This window comes from Lethenteron reissneri, chromosome 38, assembly GCF_015708825.2.
Source record: "Lethenteron reissneri isolate LAM-NWPU_2019-01 chromosome 38, ASM1570882v1, whole genome shotgun sequence".
Lineage (NCBI taxonomy): Eukaryota > Metazoa > Chordata > Hyperoartia > Petromyzontiformes > Petromyzontidae > Lethenteron > Lethenteron reissneri.
The window spans coordinates 131,234-147,366 of record NC_083816.1 but is presented as its reverse complement, the minus strand read 5'-3'; the positions used below and the strand labels follow the sequence as shown (position 1 = coordinate 147,366).

At 47.4% G+C, this 16,133-nt stretch overlaps 1 protein-coding gene across 1 annotated transcript in view; it reads right to left on the bottom strand.

The window, feature by feature from the left end:
* Window positions 1-16,133, bottom strand: part of LOC133351793 (uncharacterized) — a 50,095-nt gene that overhangs the window by 2,465 nt on the left and 31,497 nt on the right. The window lies entirely within an intron of this gene.

The window sequence follows — 16,133 nt, the reverse complement described above, 5'->3', positions numbered from 1 at the left end:
GGTAATACCAATCGCATTTACACTAACCTCTGCTGCTGTAACTTCTTCTAATGCTAAACGAATTCTGTCTAGAACTAGCTTAGCTCTTATCTCAGAGAAAATCAGACTTACGCGCACCGAACTAGATCAGTTAGACAAGACACTCTACAAATCACACTTATCTTTGACTGCAACAATTTCCACATCGGATTGGGAACATGTAGACAATATGACTGCCTCTTCAGCTGCCGCTATGTCGACCAAATGTAAGGACAACTTGATTTCCAAATTCAACCGCCTTTCAAATAAGAGACCGGACCCACACACTGAAAAGCTAGACGTTAACAAAGTCGTAATTATTCGCTAATCCTGCATAATATTACTTTGAAACCCCCCGCCCACCTCCTACGCATTTCACAAATGGTACTAATCACATACCTGCATTTCCCATAAATATGCTAAATTCCTCTTGATATGAAAATTATTTTGTCAAGGCGCCCTTCCCCCCTTCCAACCCAGCTTAAATATACGCTCCAAGCGTGGTGGTGTTTCATTCAGACGCTGTCTCCCCGACAGACCTGGTCTTCACCTGAGGACGGCTGCTTGCGTTGTGGCCGAAACGTCGTGAGAATTATCTTCTTATGTTTTATTTTTATTATTTTATTATTTCCATTCTACGTGACTTTACCGAAAGAACCAAGAAGATGAATCCCTGCAGTCACGAAAGCTTTAAATCGAAATAAAAACAAAGATCCCCATAGAGACTTAACAGTCTGTAGGGGAAAGTGCTGTTAGCCAGCAGTACGTATGAAGGCTGGTACGACACACGAGGGGGTTGGATTGCCAGCACCACGCCCGGCCGCCTTTGTCTCCCTAGTGGCGATCTTTACACACCGCACCAGGTACTCATTCGAGGTTGAGTCGACCTAGGGGAGGCCCTACACCGGTTCAGATAATCGTCACTGCTGTTGGCCTTGAGAGAGAATCCACCTCGGGGTCTCCCAGTTAATAGCGCGGCGCGCTGTCAGCTACACGACCGTTCCACACACACAGACTCACACAGATAGTCTCACACACACAGACTCACACAGATAGGCTCACACACACACAGACTCACACAGAGAGACTCACACAGAGAGACTCACATACACAGACTCACATAGAGAGACTAACACCACCACCACCACTCGCCCACAGCTCGGTTCAACGCCTCACCTGCTCTGGGGTCTGTCGGCGCCTCTCTAACGGGCAAACTGCCAGTGGGAAGCACGTGGCGCGAGACGCGGGGGCGGTACAAGTTAACCACGCCCCCCCCCCGTGATGTCACAGCCATTAGCTCCTCCCCCCCCCACCTGAGCTCCTCCCCCCCACCTGAGCTCCTCCCCCCATGCCTGTTCTGCCCCCCACCCGAGACCCCCCATGCCCCCCTCAATACCCCCACCATGACCGTTCCACACAGACAGACTCACACACACAGACTCACACGGAGAGACTCACATACAGAGACTCACACAGCCACCACTCACCCACAGCTCGGTTCCACTCCTGCAGGAGACCGACTCAGTGTAGTCCCAGGGCTTGCGAGCTGGTTTTCAGTCTTCAACGGCACTTCTGCTCCAACGACTGCCTCGAGCTCTCACACGCACTGCCTTATATAGCCAACTGCCCCCCGAGGGGCGGGGCTGTATGCGGACGTTGATGTAGACCCCCCACGCACGGACCGTGATGTAGACACCGCAACGTAATGGCTTGCTACACACCGGTATGTAACACCTCTACATCTCGATTTAAAGCTTTCGTGACTGCAGGGATTCATCTTCTTGGTTCTTTCGGTAAAGTCACGTAGAAGGGTATTAATAAAATAATAAAAATAAAGCATAATAAAATAATTCTCACCTTCCATGTCCCCTCCCCCCCTCGCTACCAGCCCCTCGCACCCATCCAGAACTCCCCGTGGCCACTGGTGGCTGCGGGCGACGTGAGGTGGTTCACAGCTGGTCAGGGTTTGCGCGCCCCCCCCCAAAATGGCATCTCTCACAACCACCGCTGCATTATCAACCGTCACCATTCGCCAATAAGTAACAGTGACGTCACCACAGCGACTGTGCCAGGCCAGGTGCACTTTGAAGCCACGTGAAGTGTCGAAGGCTCGCTGACCGGAGGTCCTGGAACAGACCCAGGTGCCATGGGTTGGCTGACTGAGATGACTGGCAGCACCACCTGTACTGTGCCAAATTGCTGCATATTTATCATCCGGTGTTCCGCTCGTTGTTGTGAGCGTCACTCCTCCGTTGTTGTTGGAGGGCGAGTGTCGCCAACTGCCAAGTAGAAGTGTGAGGGTCGCTGGCCCCCGAGATCCCTCCCTATGTACCGCTAACGGCCGGGTTAACCTCATTATTAACCTCATTACTCGCCCCCTCGCTACTAGGCGAACCGCTGTTGGGTTCTTCACCCATGGGGTGAGAGCCGTCGCTCGAGGATTCCCCTCCCCCGCGGGTCCGCGTAATAGGCATGGTTAATTACGTACGCGCACACCCACACACAGCTCTGCGCGGCACTCACTCAATACAGACCACTCACGTTAGGATCGCGCACCTGTATTATACACGTAGTGAACGTGCGCGCACACACGCATACAGCTCCACACGCGATACCCACTCTTGCGCCGCTCTGCGCAGCGCTCGCCGCCTGCTGGCCGCTCACGTTATGATCGCGCACCTGGGGTACGCCGATTACGCACGCCGCGAGCTTACGCATACACCGTACCACACGCGTTCACACTTATAACACGAGATCACACGAGGCCACGATCAGCTATTAATGATTTATTATCCGCTACCTGGAACTAGATGTTAAATCAGTGAGTCGACGAGGCTGGCCTACGCTGATACCTCTATACCTATTCCCGATTTATCTGCTATGATTCTTATTCACCTTCTTACTCACTTTTAAGTGTCCACGGCGGTCCGCTGATCCTTGTGCTAACCGCGTGCCCCGGTCCGTCGCACGGACGTCCGGGTCGCTGGCTGGAGCTGCGTCTGGTCGCCTGGCGCTGGAGTCAGAGAGCGATTTCCCCTTTGCGCTCCCCATTTATCCTGATTCCCGGACCCCTACCCCCTTCCCACGCACCGTGCGCCTTCGCTATGCTAATTAATCCTTTGTCCGCGCGGCGTGAACTCCAAACAATGGCACGTGCCCCCCTCGCCCGGGCCAGGCAGCTCCGCGGTGCCTTTGTTCCGCTAATCAATGAGCGACCTGCACGGCGCAAATTCCAATCAATCCTTTTCTCACGCAGGCCCCCATCATCGAGGTTCATGCGGCGGTGTCCATCACAAAGGCCCGTCGTGGGAAGCTGTGCATGGCTCCTCGCGCGCCTCCCCTCTCCCGATTATTTATACTAATAGCCTTATCCTTTAACTCCCCTAACAATGGTGCCTGCGTACCCGAGCGTAATTATGCCGTCCCTCCGCTGCCGGTGCGGGGGTGCCTGATTATGCAGTTCAGATGCGCTGCGTGTTTTCTAATGATGCTCCTCCATCACAATGCTTATTCCCTCTGCCTGCCCCGTCGATACTGGCGTGTGTGGGGGGAAATGCGCCTCAACCGCGGTGGCCGAATGCCCCACGCCGCGACCACACCATATTAAGGCCGGTCGCAGCGCCGCGGCGCAACGTAGCACGGGGGAGGTCATCCAATTTCCTGATCGCCGGAAACCGTGAGAGTTGATCCCGATAAGGGTTTCTCGGATAAAAACCGTTCGGCCAGGCGACCTCCCCTCGGAGCTCTATAGGGGGGGGGGAAATGAGTGCGGGTGTGTTCATGTGAGGTGAGGTGAGGGAGACGAGGGGTCGGCTCCGTTGCTTGGTGGTGGCGAGGTCGGGGATTTGGCGCCTGCCGAACGGCTTCGCGGCGGCGGCATCACAGAAGCATCCTTCACGAGCCTCCCTGCAGAGGCCGATCTCGACACCGCTGGTACCAGTCGTCGGCAAAGCCCACTCAGCTCCACATCCTCCCGTACCGCATCAGTCCACCACCACTCCCGCCCATGCCGTGCCCGCCCAGCTCCCTCCATCCACCCCACATACTCACTTACCGGCTTACTCACGCACTCACCCACTCGTCTGCTAACGCACCCACGCATGAAATTGTAAATGCAGGCTACGCAAAGCATCGGGATCAATTTACACCAAAATCTACTCTCAACCACTTAAACCACATATTCGTAAATGATGCGCACCCTAATCAGCCACTATGGCTGCGTGCAGGGTGTTGTGATGTCACGTAGTACGACGTTTTTCTTGCTCCCCCCTCCCCACCCCGTTTTAACGCGTTGTCTATCTATGGCCTCGTCACATTGGCCTTAATAGACGCGTGGTGATGGTGAAAGATGATTCGGCGGTGGACACTGAATTACCGGAGCCCCATTTAACATTCAGGTGACACGGGGCACGGTACGTGAAGAACCTCTTATGTCCTGTAAACAGACTTCTCTGCGTGGGATAGTTAACACCTCTGAATGCACAGACAACTGCCAACGCAGCCTCGCCTGCCGGAGGAGCTCGCTGATGATAGGACAGTGTTCAGATCTCTCAAGGATCTGTGAGCTACTCGCACACAAAGATCCCCGTATAGCCTTTAACAGACTGTTGGGGCAAGTGCTTTATAACATCATCAAAGGGGCGCTGCAATACGATGCAATCAAAATCACCGATCAGAGATTTTCCCATATATAGTCTTTGTTGATTGTGAATCGATACTAATTGTATTGATTCCACTCAGTCGATACAGCAGCAAGCTCAAAATGTCCGATTTTATCTGAAATTTTCTGCGTTTCACAGATCATACAAAGCAACGATATTGATGCCTGGTTTTCTATGTACTTTTATTTTGTAGTTTATCAGACTTTTGTATTAAATCGCTCTGCAAAAAGTCATTTTGTATGCTAATAAATCAATGTTATGCTAATGCAAAATTTCATCATAGCCGCGACTCGGTTTACTCCGATGTGCAATGTCATCTTTATTTCGATCCTGTGAGTGTACAATTTTATATTAAACTTCATTTACTGAGTGAATACAAGACCATTTTTATGCTGATGTGGGTCTTTGAGTGGGTATGTGGCTGAATGGGTATGTGGCTGAATGGGTAGGTGAGTGGGTGGCTGCGAGTCAGAGAGTGGAGCCCCATGGAGGCGAGATGTTAACTACCTTACCTTTTGTACAGGAGGTTGTGGGTTCGGTCTCGATCTTGATGCCTGTATATTTGGAGTTTGCATGTTCTCCTCGTGGTTCATGGGTTTTTCTCCGAGACCTCTGGGTTTTTTGTGGCCACGTTGCTTCTGAATAAGATCTGTATAGCTCTGTGGGCCTTACCTTGTAAAACATTTTTTTGTTTACAGTTGGGTGAGTTGGTATTTGAGTGCGTAGGTGGGTGAGTGAGTTGGTGGGTGGTTAGGTTTTTAGGTGAGGGGCTGGGTGAGTGAGTTGTTGGGTTAGATATGGAGTAGGTCACAGTGTGAGTGGGTGGGTTGGTGCGTGAGTTGGTCAGGGAGTGGGTGGGTGAGTTAATGGGTGGGTGGTTGGGTGAGTGAGTTAGTGAGTGCATGTGCAGGTGGGTGCGTGGATGAGTGGCTTAGTGAGTGGGTTATAAATTGAGTGCGTGGCAGGGTGAGCGGGTTTGTGAGTTGGTTAGTGGGTGGCTTTAGTAGTTGAGTGGGTGAGTCAAAGAATTGAGCGCCACGGTGGCAAGATGTTAACTACCTCGCCTACTATACAGAATGTTGTGGGTTCGATCCCGACCCTGACGCCTGTATATTTCACTCCACATTTAGAAACATGTAATAAGAGGAATTGTGTGCAATAAATGTATACAGCGACTTTGTTGAACCATCATTTGTGGCGAGGATGCTTCTGAAAATAATCTTTATAGCTCAGTGGGCCTTACCTGGTAAAAGAATATCTCACATTACCAGAAGAGGTAAGGACTACATATAGAGTGGGTGATTAACTGGGTGGGCCTGTGAGTGTGTTAGAGATTGTGGGTGATAGGGTAAGCCATGGGTGACGTGAGTTGGGTGTGTTGTTTGGGAGTGAATAGACGAGTGGTTGGGTGAGTGGTGGGTGAGTGGGTGGGTGGGTAGGTGAGTGGGTTAGAGATTGATTGGGAGAGTTAGTGGGTGGCTGAGTGGGTGGGTGGGTGAATGGGTTTAGAGATTGAGTGGGTGGTGGGTGGTTGGGTGAGTGAGTGGGTGGGTTTGTGAATGGTTGAGGTGAGTGAGTGGGTGGGTTTGTGAATGGTTGAGGTGAGTGAGTGGGTGGGTCAGCGCGTGAGTGGGTGTGGGAGTGGGTGAGAGGTGGGTTGGTGAGTTGGTGAGAGGATTAGTGAATTGGTGGGTTCGAGATTGCGTGGCTGGGTGAGTGAGTCGGTTAGAGATTGAGTGGGTGGCAGGGTAAGTGGGTGGGTTGCTTAATGGGTGTGTGAGTGGGTGGATGAATAGGTGAGTGGATAGGTGCATGGTTTAGTGGGTGGGTGAATAAGTGAGTGGGTGGGTGAGTGGGTGGGTGGGTGAGTGGATTGTTGCGTGAATGTGTGGGTGGTTGAGTTTTTGGGTAGATGGGTGTGTGAATATGGGAGGTGAGTTCGTGTGTTAGTGGGTGGGTGAGTCGGAGAGTGAGGCACCCATGGTGCCGAGATGTTAACTACCTCGCCTAGTATACAGGAGGTTGTGGATTTTATCCCAGCCCTTCCGCTTGGATATTTGGAGTTTCTATGTTCTCCCCGTGGTCGCGTGGAATTTTCTCCATGTTGTCCCTCCACATTTGAACATGCATTTATATAATTTGGTTGCAATAACATTCTACGTGAAAAGCCACTTAATTGAACTGTCATTTGTGCTGAGGTGGCTTCCGACAAAGATCTATAGCTCAGGGCCTTACCCAGTAAAATGAAAAACAATTAAATATTCGTTCATTGTGTGGATGAGTGGGTCGTGCGTTAGTGGGTGCGTGGGTGGATGAGTGAGTGGTTGGGGTGATGCGTCGTAGGTGAGTCGCTGAGTGAGTGAGTGGCTGGGTGCATGAGTGTGAGTTAGAGATTGAGTGGGTGGCTTAGTGAGTGGGTCAGTGTATGAATGGCTCAGTAGTTGAGTGAGTGAGTGGGTGATTGAATGAGTGGGTAAGTGTGTGGGTTAGTGGGTGGGAGAGTCAGACAGTGGGGCACCACGGTGGCGAGATGTTAACTACTTCGCTTGGTATGCAGAAGGTTGTGGGTTTGATCCCGACCCTGACACCTGTATATTTCCCTCCACATTTAAAATCAACAAGCATTTATAGGATTTGGCTGCAATACATGTCATAAGCCACTTCGTTGACCTAGAATTTTTAACCAGGTCATTTCTGAAAAATATGTTTAGCTTTGTCGACCTTACCTGGTAAAATAACCACAATTTAGATTTAGTTTAGTGTGTTGGTGAGTGGGCAGGTGAGTGCGTGGGTGGGTGGGTGAGTGGGTGAGTGTGAGTGGCTCGGTGGTTGAGTTAGTGGGTGGTAGTGGGTGGTTGAGTTAGTGGGTGGTGGAATGTTTTGGTGGTTGAATTATTGGGTGGTTGAGTGATGGGTGGGTGGGTGAATAATTACGTGGTTAGTGGGTGAGTTGCTGAGGGAGTGGTTGGGCGAGTGGGTGGGTTAGAAATTGAGTGGGTGGCATAGTGAGTGGATGTGTATGTGACTGGGTGAGTAGGTGAGTGGCTGGGTGAGTATGTGAGTGGATGGATGAGTGAGGGGGTGAGTGGGTTTGTGGATGAGTGAGTGTGTGGGTAGGAGGTTACGTGGGTAGTGGGTGGGTTATAAATTGAGTGAGTGGGTTAGTGACTGGGTGAGTTGTAGTTGAGAGTCAGTTTAAAAGTGAGTTGGTGGGTTAGAGATTGACATGCTCGGTGAGTGAGTGCTGGGTGGGTTAGTGAGTTGTTGGGTGAGTGAGTGTTAGTGGGTGGATGATCGACTGGGTGGGTGGTTAAGTAAGTAGATAGGTGGGTGGGTTGCAGTGACGTGTGGTGAGGTCAATGGCTGGGGAGGCACTGGCTTGTGTCAGAGCCAGATTCACACACTGAGGGGGACGTGGCCTCAAGGAGGGGGGCGTGTTAGACGTATCCCCCTCAGTGAGGCAAATGTGATGGCTGCCTCCCCTGGTGCTTTTTCATTGCAGTTTCATGACGAGACCAGCGAGCATAAATATCTTTATACTCTTAGTTCTTTCGGTAAAGTCACGTGGGTAAAATTAATAAAAATAAAACAATAAAAATCACGACGTTTCGGAGGCAACACAAGCTTCCGTCTTCAGGTGAAACCGTCACAGCAAACTATCTGTACCTTATATAGTGGTTAAGGGGGGAGGAGCCAGGAAGGGCAGCGGGGGAGGAAGAGTTGTGAAGTGGTCAATTACTGCTTTTGTTATACTGCTGGGTGGGTAAATGAATTAGATACGATTAAGCCGCTCTTGGTTTTGCTGTTTGTGCGCAAGTCGCTGTGGGATGAATGGACTCGTGGTCAGGGACGGGTTGCGCAAGTAACTGTGGATGTACATAATAGAAAAGGAGCGGAAATGCCCATGTTTATACCAGTGTTGGCTGACAATAAAGAGTACTGTTAAACGTTAGGGATGTTAACACTCGGTGAAGTAAAATAGTGCCTGTCAGATAAGATGGTCCAAAAATGTGTAATTAAATCTTTTTTGCATGGTTGATAACATCTTTCCAATGATTACTAAGTTTGTACCCATCATCACGGTTGAAATTATGTCTGTGTTTGTATATCTGAATGGCTTCGTGTACAAACCTTTGATGGTAGCCAGAAGGCTTGCAGAGCACCTTAGTCTCGGAGAAAACAACCTCATGAGAGCCCACCGAGTTATAGCAATGATCGGCACCGGCGGACGACTCAATTTTGCCGTGTTTCAAATCTGACTTGTGCTCGCGGACACGATCAGAGACATGACGTTTCGTTTCCCCAATGTAAGTCACCACAGCTGCAACTCAGTTTATAGACTCCAGGGTATTGCAAGTCAGGGATGACATCCTTCACAGATGGAATTAGATTACGGATTTTATGTACTGTACTGAATCGGACTTGGATCTTATGTTTTTTAGAATTTTGGAGATCTTTTTGGTCATGCCTGCTATGTATGGTAACGTGACAGTTTTGATCGGAGTTTCAAGTGGCTGTTTCTGTATGGTGGGAGAAACAGCTTGGCGGATGGTGCGTTCAGAGTATCCGTTCATCCTGAGGGCCCGATGTACATGTCTCAATTCACTGGCCAGGTGGTGTTGGTCAGAAATGTCATGAGCTCTGTGGTATAGCGTTTTGATGAGAGAATTATTTTGAGATGGGTGGTGGTGAGAATCCGGTTTCAAGTAGGAATCTGTGTGGGTGGCTTTCCTGTAAACAGAATGTCCCAAGGATCCGTCAGGTCTCCTCTCAAACAGAATATCTAAGAATGGTAGTTTGCCATCTTTCTCCACTTCCATGGTGAATCTGATCGATGGATGTCTGGAATTGATGTGGTCCAAGAAGTGGTTCAATGCTGGGAGGCCATGTGGCCAAATGACGAAAGTGTTATCCACATACCTCTTCCACAGGGAAGGACGCAGGGTGGATGTCTGGATGGCGTCTGATTGTTTTATTTTATTAATTTTACCCACGTGACTTTACCGAAAGAACTAAGAGTATGAATCCTTGCAGTCACGAAACCTTCAAATCTAGAGCCTAAATATCTTTATACACATACGTGAAATAAGTTACCTGGAGTATGGAAGGCGAGGAACATGAAATGAAGGGGTCTACAAACATTACATTGGTGACATACTGAGATAGTAACAGGCACGCGCTTTGCCCGCGCTCCATCCAGTTCCTGAGGGGTTGCGCAATCAGGGGAGGCTGAGCTCGTTGCTGCCTCACCTCTCGTCTCTTCCTGTATTTGCAGCGGAGCTCCGCAAATTTCGCGATTTTGACTATAAAAATGATTGGAATCGTACAGAAATGACATTTATAACACAGATCAGTGGAAAAATCTTAATTTTTATTTTATTATTCTCTTTTTTTTACTTTTCATAACAACTATTGTCATTGGAGTATGACAGGTGAGGCTCTGCCTCCCCTGACCGCACGTCGCTGGTGGGTTGGTAGGTTGGTGAGAAAGTGAGAGAGTTAGTGGGTACGAGATTGAGTGGGTGGCTGGCTGAGTGGTTGAGAAGATGGGTGTGCGATTTCATGTGAGTGGGGTTTTTGTATGTGTGAGTGCTTCAGTGGGTTCATGAGTGAGTGGATGGGTTATTGAGTGAGACGGTGGGTATTTGAGTAAGTGGTGTGCGTGAATAGGTGAATGGGTAGGTGTTTGAGTGAGTGAGTCAGAGAATGGGGTGCCACGGGGGTGAGATGGTAACTTCCTCACCTAGTGTATACAGGAGGTTGTCGATTCGATCCCAACCCTGTCGCAAGTATATTTGATTGTGCTTGTTCTCCTCATAGTCGTGTGGAGTTTTTTCCAGGTGCACTGAGTTTTCCCTCTGCATTGAGAATAAACTTGCATTCAGAGGATTTGGCTGCAATGCATGTGTAGGTGATAAGCCACTTTGTTTACCTGTAATTTGTAACAAGGTCGCTTTTGAAAAAGATCTATATAGCTCTGTGGGCCTTAGCTGGTACAATGAGAAATAGTTACGTTTTCGTTTATTGGGTGGGTGAGTGGTTGGTGGGTGATTGATTGAGTGGGTGGTTGGGTTGGTGGGTGAGTGTGTGAGTTAGAGAGTGGGTGGTTGGATGGGTGGGTGTGTGAGTGGGGGAGTGAATAGGTGAGTGGGTGGGTGAGTGGAGTCTAGAGTGAGTGAGTGGATGGGTTGGTGGGTGGGTCGTTGAGTTAATGATTGGGTGTGTAGGTGGCTGCACAGGTATGTTCTTGAGTGGCTGTGTGTGTGCATGAGCAAGTGAGTTAGCGGTTGAGTGGGTGGCACGGTGAGTGGATGAGTGAGTGTGTGGGTCGCTTTCGTAGTTTAGTGGTTGGGTGAGTCAGATAATGAGGCGCCACAGTGGCGAGATGCAAACTCCCTCGCGAAAGACGACGTGTTAAACTGGTATATTGGAATTCGTAGGTTTGACCCCAACCCTGATGTCTGTATATTTGGAGTTTGCATCTTCTCCCGTGGTCACGTCGATGTTCCTATGATTCCTTCGGGTTTGTTGAACACGTAGACTTTCGCGACCAATATCATCCATAATAGAGGTTTCTTTTTTGGGTTAGATCGCGTAAATATATAAATGTGTCGTTAAAACCCACCACCACCCGACACAGCCAACTAGTAAGGGTTGTCACGTACGCAGAACATGCCAATTTGTAACTAGTACAGCACACGGTGTGTTGGAGAGTCAAGCCACAACATTTACAATCTGAGTACGACGTTTCGCCAGTAATTACAACTAGCTTCATCAGGCAACAGCCAGATTTGTGGAGACATTCACCTGTTTCGTTCCTTATATAGAAGCGTAGATGTGGTGCCTGTTTTTATCATTTGCCTGTTATCATTCGCCTGTTATTAAGTTGAAAGTAAAAATAGTTATTATTGTTGTAATCACGTTATAAGTAGAAATAATTGTTATTTCGTTAAAAGTAGAAATAATTATTGTTATCAAGTTCTAAGTGGAAATAATAATGACTGTTCTCATTCACCTGTCGTTATCATTTGCCTGTTGTGATTTTTCGCCTATTGTTATCAAGTTAGAAGTAGAAAGTTATTATTATTGTTATCATTCGCCTGGTGTTGGTAGCGCACGTCTCTAATCCAGCACTGTGGAAGGTAGCGAGGGTAGGTGAATCACCGCACAATGATGTTGGCAAATCACCTTCCCGTGGGCGTCGAGGTGCCATAACGTGACTCGCCAGGAGAAGGCAGTAGAGCAAGTGGACTAATCGCCATCTTCACCTGTACAGGGATAGAGTGTTTCACCCTCGCACGCATGGGTTTTCTCCGGGTACTCCGGTTTCCCCCACTGGTATAAACACTCGTCATTAATTAGCGCATAATGCCTCCATAGAGGACCGCAGAGCTTGGACAATTGTTGGTACTGGCTCACCACGTGGCTTCCTTCCTGCACGGCTGTGGTTCCTCATGCCTCTGAGTCGTTCTTGTGCGCGCTATAAAACTTTTAATTATTACTATTATTCGCCAGGCGGTGGTGTTGCAAGCCTGTAATCCAGCAGTGGAAGGCAGCAAGGGTGAGTGGATCACACAGTGAATGTTGTGAAACCCCCTTCCCGTGGGCATCGAGGTGCCTTCTCCTGGCTGGCTGGCCAGGAGAAGGCAGTATAGAAAGTGGGATAATCGCCATCTTTGCCTGTACAGTTTAAAGTGCTGCCCCTCGTATGCGTGGGGTTTCTCCAGGTGCTCCGGTTTCCCCCACTTGTGTAAGAACTCATCATTCATTCGTCGAAAATGTAACAAAAACAATTCAGGACCCGACTGTGACTCAGTATGGATTTCCTGGACTAATCTATTTTATTATTATTATAAAGAATTAAAGGGGCTGTTTGATGACACGACTAGAGAGCTGGCTTGTACTGCGAGGAACTTAATATTCAACTTGGATTCCGCAACCCTCAATGGCCATTTTAAGTTAAATTTGTGCATGTAAGACTCGCACAAACAACCATACCCAGAAACCCATAGACCCCAACAGAGACCCATACATTCCTACAGACACTCAGACTCACACAGCGACCCCATACTCACAAAGACCGATAAACATGCACAGAGACCCATAGCCTCACACAGAGATCCATTCACTCAAAGGCCCAAAAACTCACACAGAAATCCATAGATTCTCGCAGAGGTCAATAGAATTTGAATATTTATTTATACTGGATGAATCAGATGAGCTATAACGATCTGTTTTCACAGACGTCCAATCGGGTAGGTCAGAAAATAACAAAAATACAAGACAAAAACATCACAGGAAAGGTAAACAAATTGTTTCGAAATATACAAATTAAACTGAACTCTTTTTATCTTACCATAGACTCATGAAAACATGTTGGACTCGCACAGAGACCTTAACCACTAAACCTCGAACAATTAAAACACTCTAAACCCCTAAGTATCTAAATCCATAACCATCTAAACCGCTAACCCTCTCAACCTATTTATCCTTACAGCCCTAATCTTTAAACCCCTCGCCCTCTAAAAGCTTAACCTCTAAACCCCCAAAACCCTAACCATCTCAACCCCTAACCCTCTAAATTCCTATACCCCTAATCCTCAACCCCTTTACCCTTCAAATCCTAACCCACCAAAACCCTCACTCTCTAAACCCCGTATTCTTTTAACCCTAACCGTCTAAGCCAATAAAAACCAAACCCTCTAAACCCTCTGAATCCTTAACCCTCTAAACCTTGAAACCCTAACCTTCTAAAACCCTAAATCCCTAACCTATTCTAAATACCAACCAATTTAAACCATAACCCTCTAAAGAACTAACCCTCTAGACCCAACCCTCTGAACTCATAACCTCCTAAATCCCCAACCTCTAAAACCCTAATTCTCAAAACCCTAACGTTTTAAAACCCTCGATCCGTAACCTAATCCCAACACATTTAAACCCCAACCCTCTAAAGAACGAACCCTCTAGACGCCTAACCCTTAAAACACCTATGCCCCTAAAATGCTAACCCTCTAAACACATAATCCACTAAACCCGTAACCCTCTGAACCCATAAAGGTTTTTTTTGTTAGATTATGTAAATATAAACGTGTCGTTAAACCAACCACCACCCTAAACAGCCAATTAGTAAAATTTGTCACATCAACAAAAAGTGGCATTTAGTGTTTGAGACTAACCAAAAAAAAACTTTATTATGGACAATATTAGTTGTGAAAGTCTAGGTGTTAAACCCTCAACTCTCAAACCACTAAACCCCTTACACGGTAAATCCGTAACCCTTGAAACCCCGATACCTCTAAACCCCTAAACACATACCCTTATAACCTCCTCAACTACTAACCATTCAACCTCCAACAATCGAAACCCCTAATCCCCTAAACATCAAAACCTCTAAACCCCTAACCCTCTAAAACCCATAACCTTGTAAACCAATACACAGAGCAATCAAAACCCATGAACCCTCTAAACCTCTAAACACCCAACTCTCTAAACCCCGAACCCTCTAAATCTATAACCTTATAAACTCTAATCAAATAAAAAAAAACCTCAACACCCTTTACCCTTAAAACCCTATCCGTCTAAACTCACCCTTTGAAATCCTAACCCAAATACACCGAAAACCCTAACCCTCTAAACCCCTCATGAGGCGATCCACATATACAAACACAGAGACAATTTCAACCGAGAATATGGATTATGGCTTAGCAATCATTGGAAGGACGTAATAAACCATTTCGGATCTTAACTGATTGTGTTCACGTTTACGGTGACTTTCAGACCGCGTTCCACTCACTGGAATTGTATTCTTCGCAGGGAATGGATTCTTTGCTCCACTGCAGTTTCCCCTCACTACTCACCCATTGACACGACGGTCAATGGTACAGTGTATAATAACAGATAGTATAACATTTATATGCTTAATACAATGTACAAAGTAATATATAGTATCGTAATTGTATAGTAAATATATAGCAGTGTGATACACATTAGGGTGGGTAGAATAATACATAGTGTTATATGGTTTATAGCAATACAGTATATAATTTAATGTTGGGTTTGTCTATGGCAGTATATAGTACGGTGTAGACTCGTGTGATGTAAGAGAATAAGTTTAGATGGAAGCATATTATATAATTTTTAAGATGTAGAATTGTAATGTATTACTTACTGTTAGTAACTCAGCTTATTGTAGAGTATAGTAAGTATACTGATGATACTATGTGGTTTATACTTTAGTTGTTTACGTGTTGGTTTTAGTTGCTGCAGCTACATACTATTAACACTCTTTCCCTTTATTAATGCTACCCCTATCCCCTCCCTTTGATGCTGAATTAGTACTATTCACATACCTGCATTTCCCATATCCTCTCCCTTTGATACTGCTAATCCTGCATAATGCACAGGCATAAGTAGTACTAATCACATTCCTGCATTTCCCATGGAAATGCTAAATTCCTCTTGATATGCAAATTCCTTTGTCAAGGCGCCCAGCTTATATATATGCTCCAAGCTCGTGTGCTGTTTCATTCAGACGCTGTCGCCTCGACAGACCTGGTTTTCACCTGAGAACGGCTGCTTGCGTTGTGGCCGAAACGTCGTGAGAATGATTTTATTATGTTTTATTATTTTATTATTTTATTACTTCCCTTCTACATGACTTTATCGAAAGAACCAAGAAGATGAATCCCTGCAGTCACGAAAGCTTTAAATCCGAGTGCTCCTAATCTCAGCTTGTTACCTGTATAAAAGACACCTGTTTACAGAAGAAATCAATCAATCAGATTCCAAACTCTCCACCAAGGCCAAGACCAAAGAGCTCTCCAAGGATGTCAGGGACAAGATTGTAGACCTACACAAGGCTGGAATGGGCTACAAGACCATCGCCAAGCAGCTTGGTGAGAAGGTGACAACAGTTGGTGCGATTATTCGCAAATGGAAGAAACACAAAATAACTGTCAATCTCCCTCGGCCTGGGGCTCCATGCAAGATCTCACCTCGTGGAGTTGCAATGATCATGAGAACGGTGAGTAATCAGCCCAGAACTACACAGGAGGATCTTGTCAATGATCTCAAGGCAGCTGGGACCATAGTCACCAAGAAAACAATTGGTAACACACTACGCCGTGAAGGACTGAAATTCTGCAGCGCCCGCAAGGTCCCCCTGCTCAAGAATGCACATATACATTCCCGTCTGAAGTTTGCCAATGAACATCTGAATGATTCAGAGAACAACTGGGTGAAAGTCTTGTGGGCAGATGAGACGAAAATGGAGCTCTTTGGCATCAACTCAACTCGCCGTGTTTGGAGGAGGAGGAATGCTGCCTATGACCCCAAGAACACCATCCATAAAAGGACGTCGGGTCCCGGGGTCCCAGGGTCCCAGGGATCCCAGGGTCCCGGGGTCCCAGGGTCCTAGCCTAGCTGGTCTTCAGTCGTCGTCTTCAGAGCACT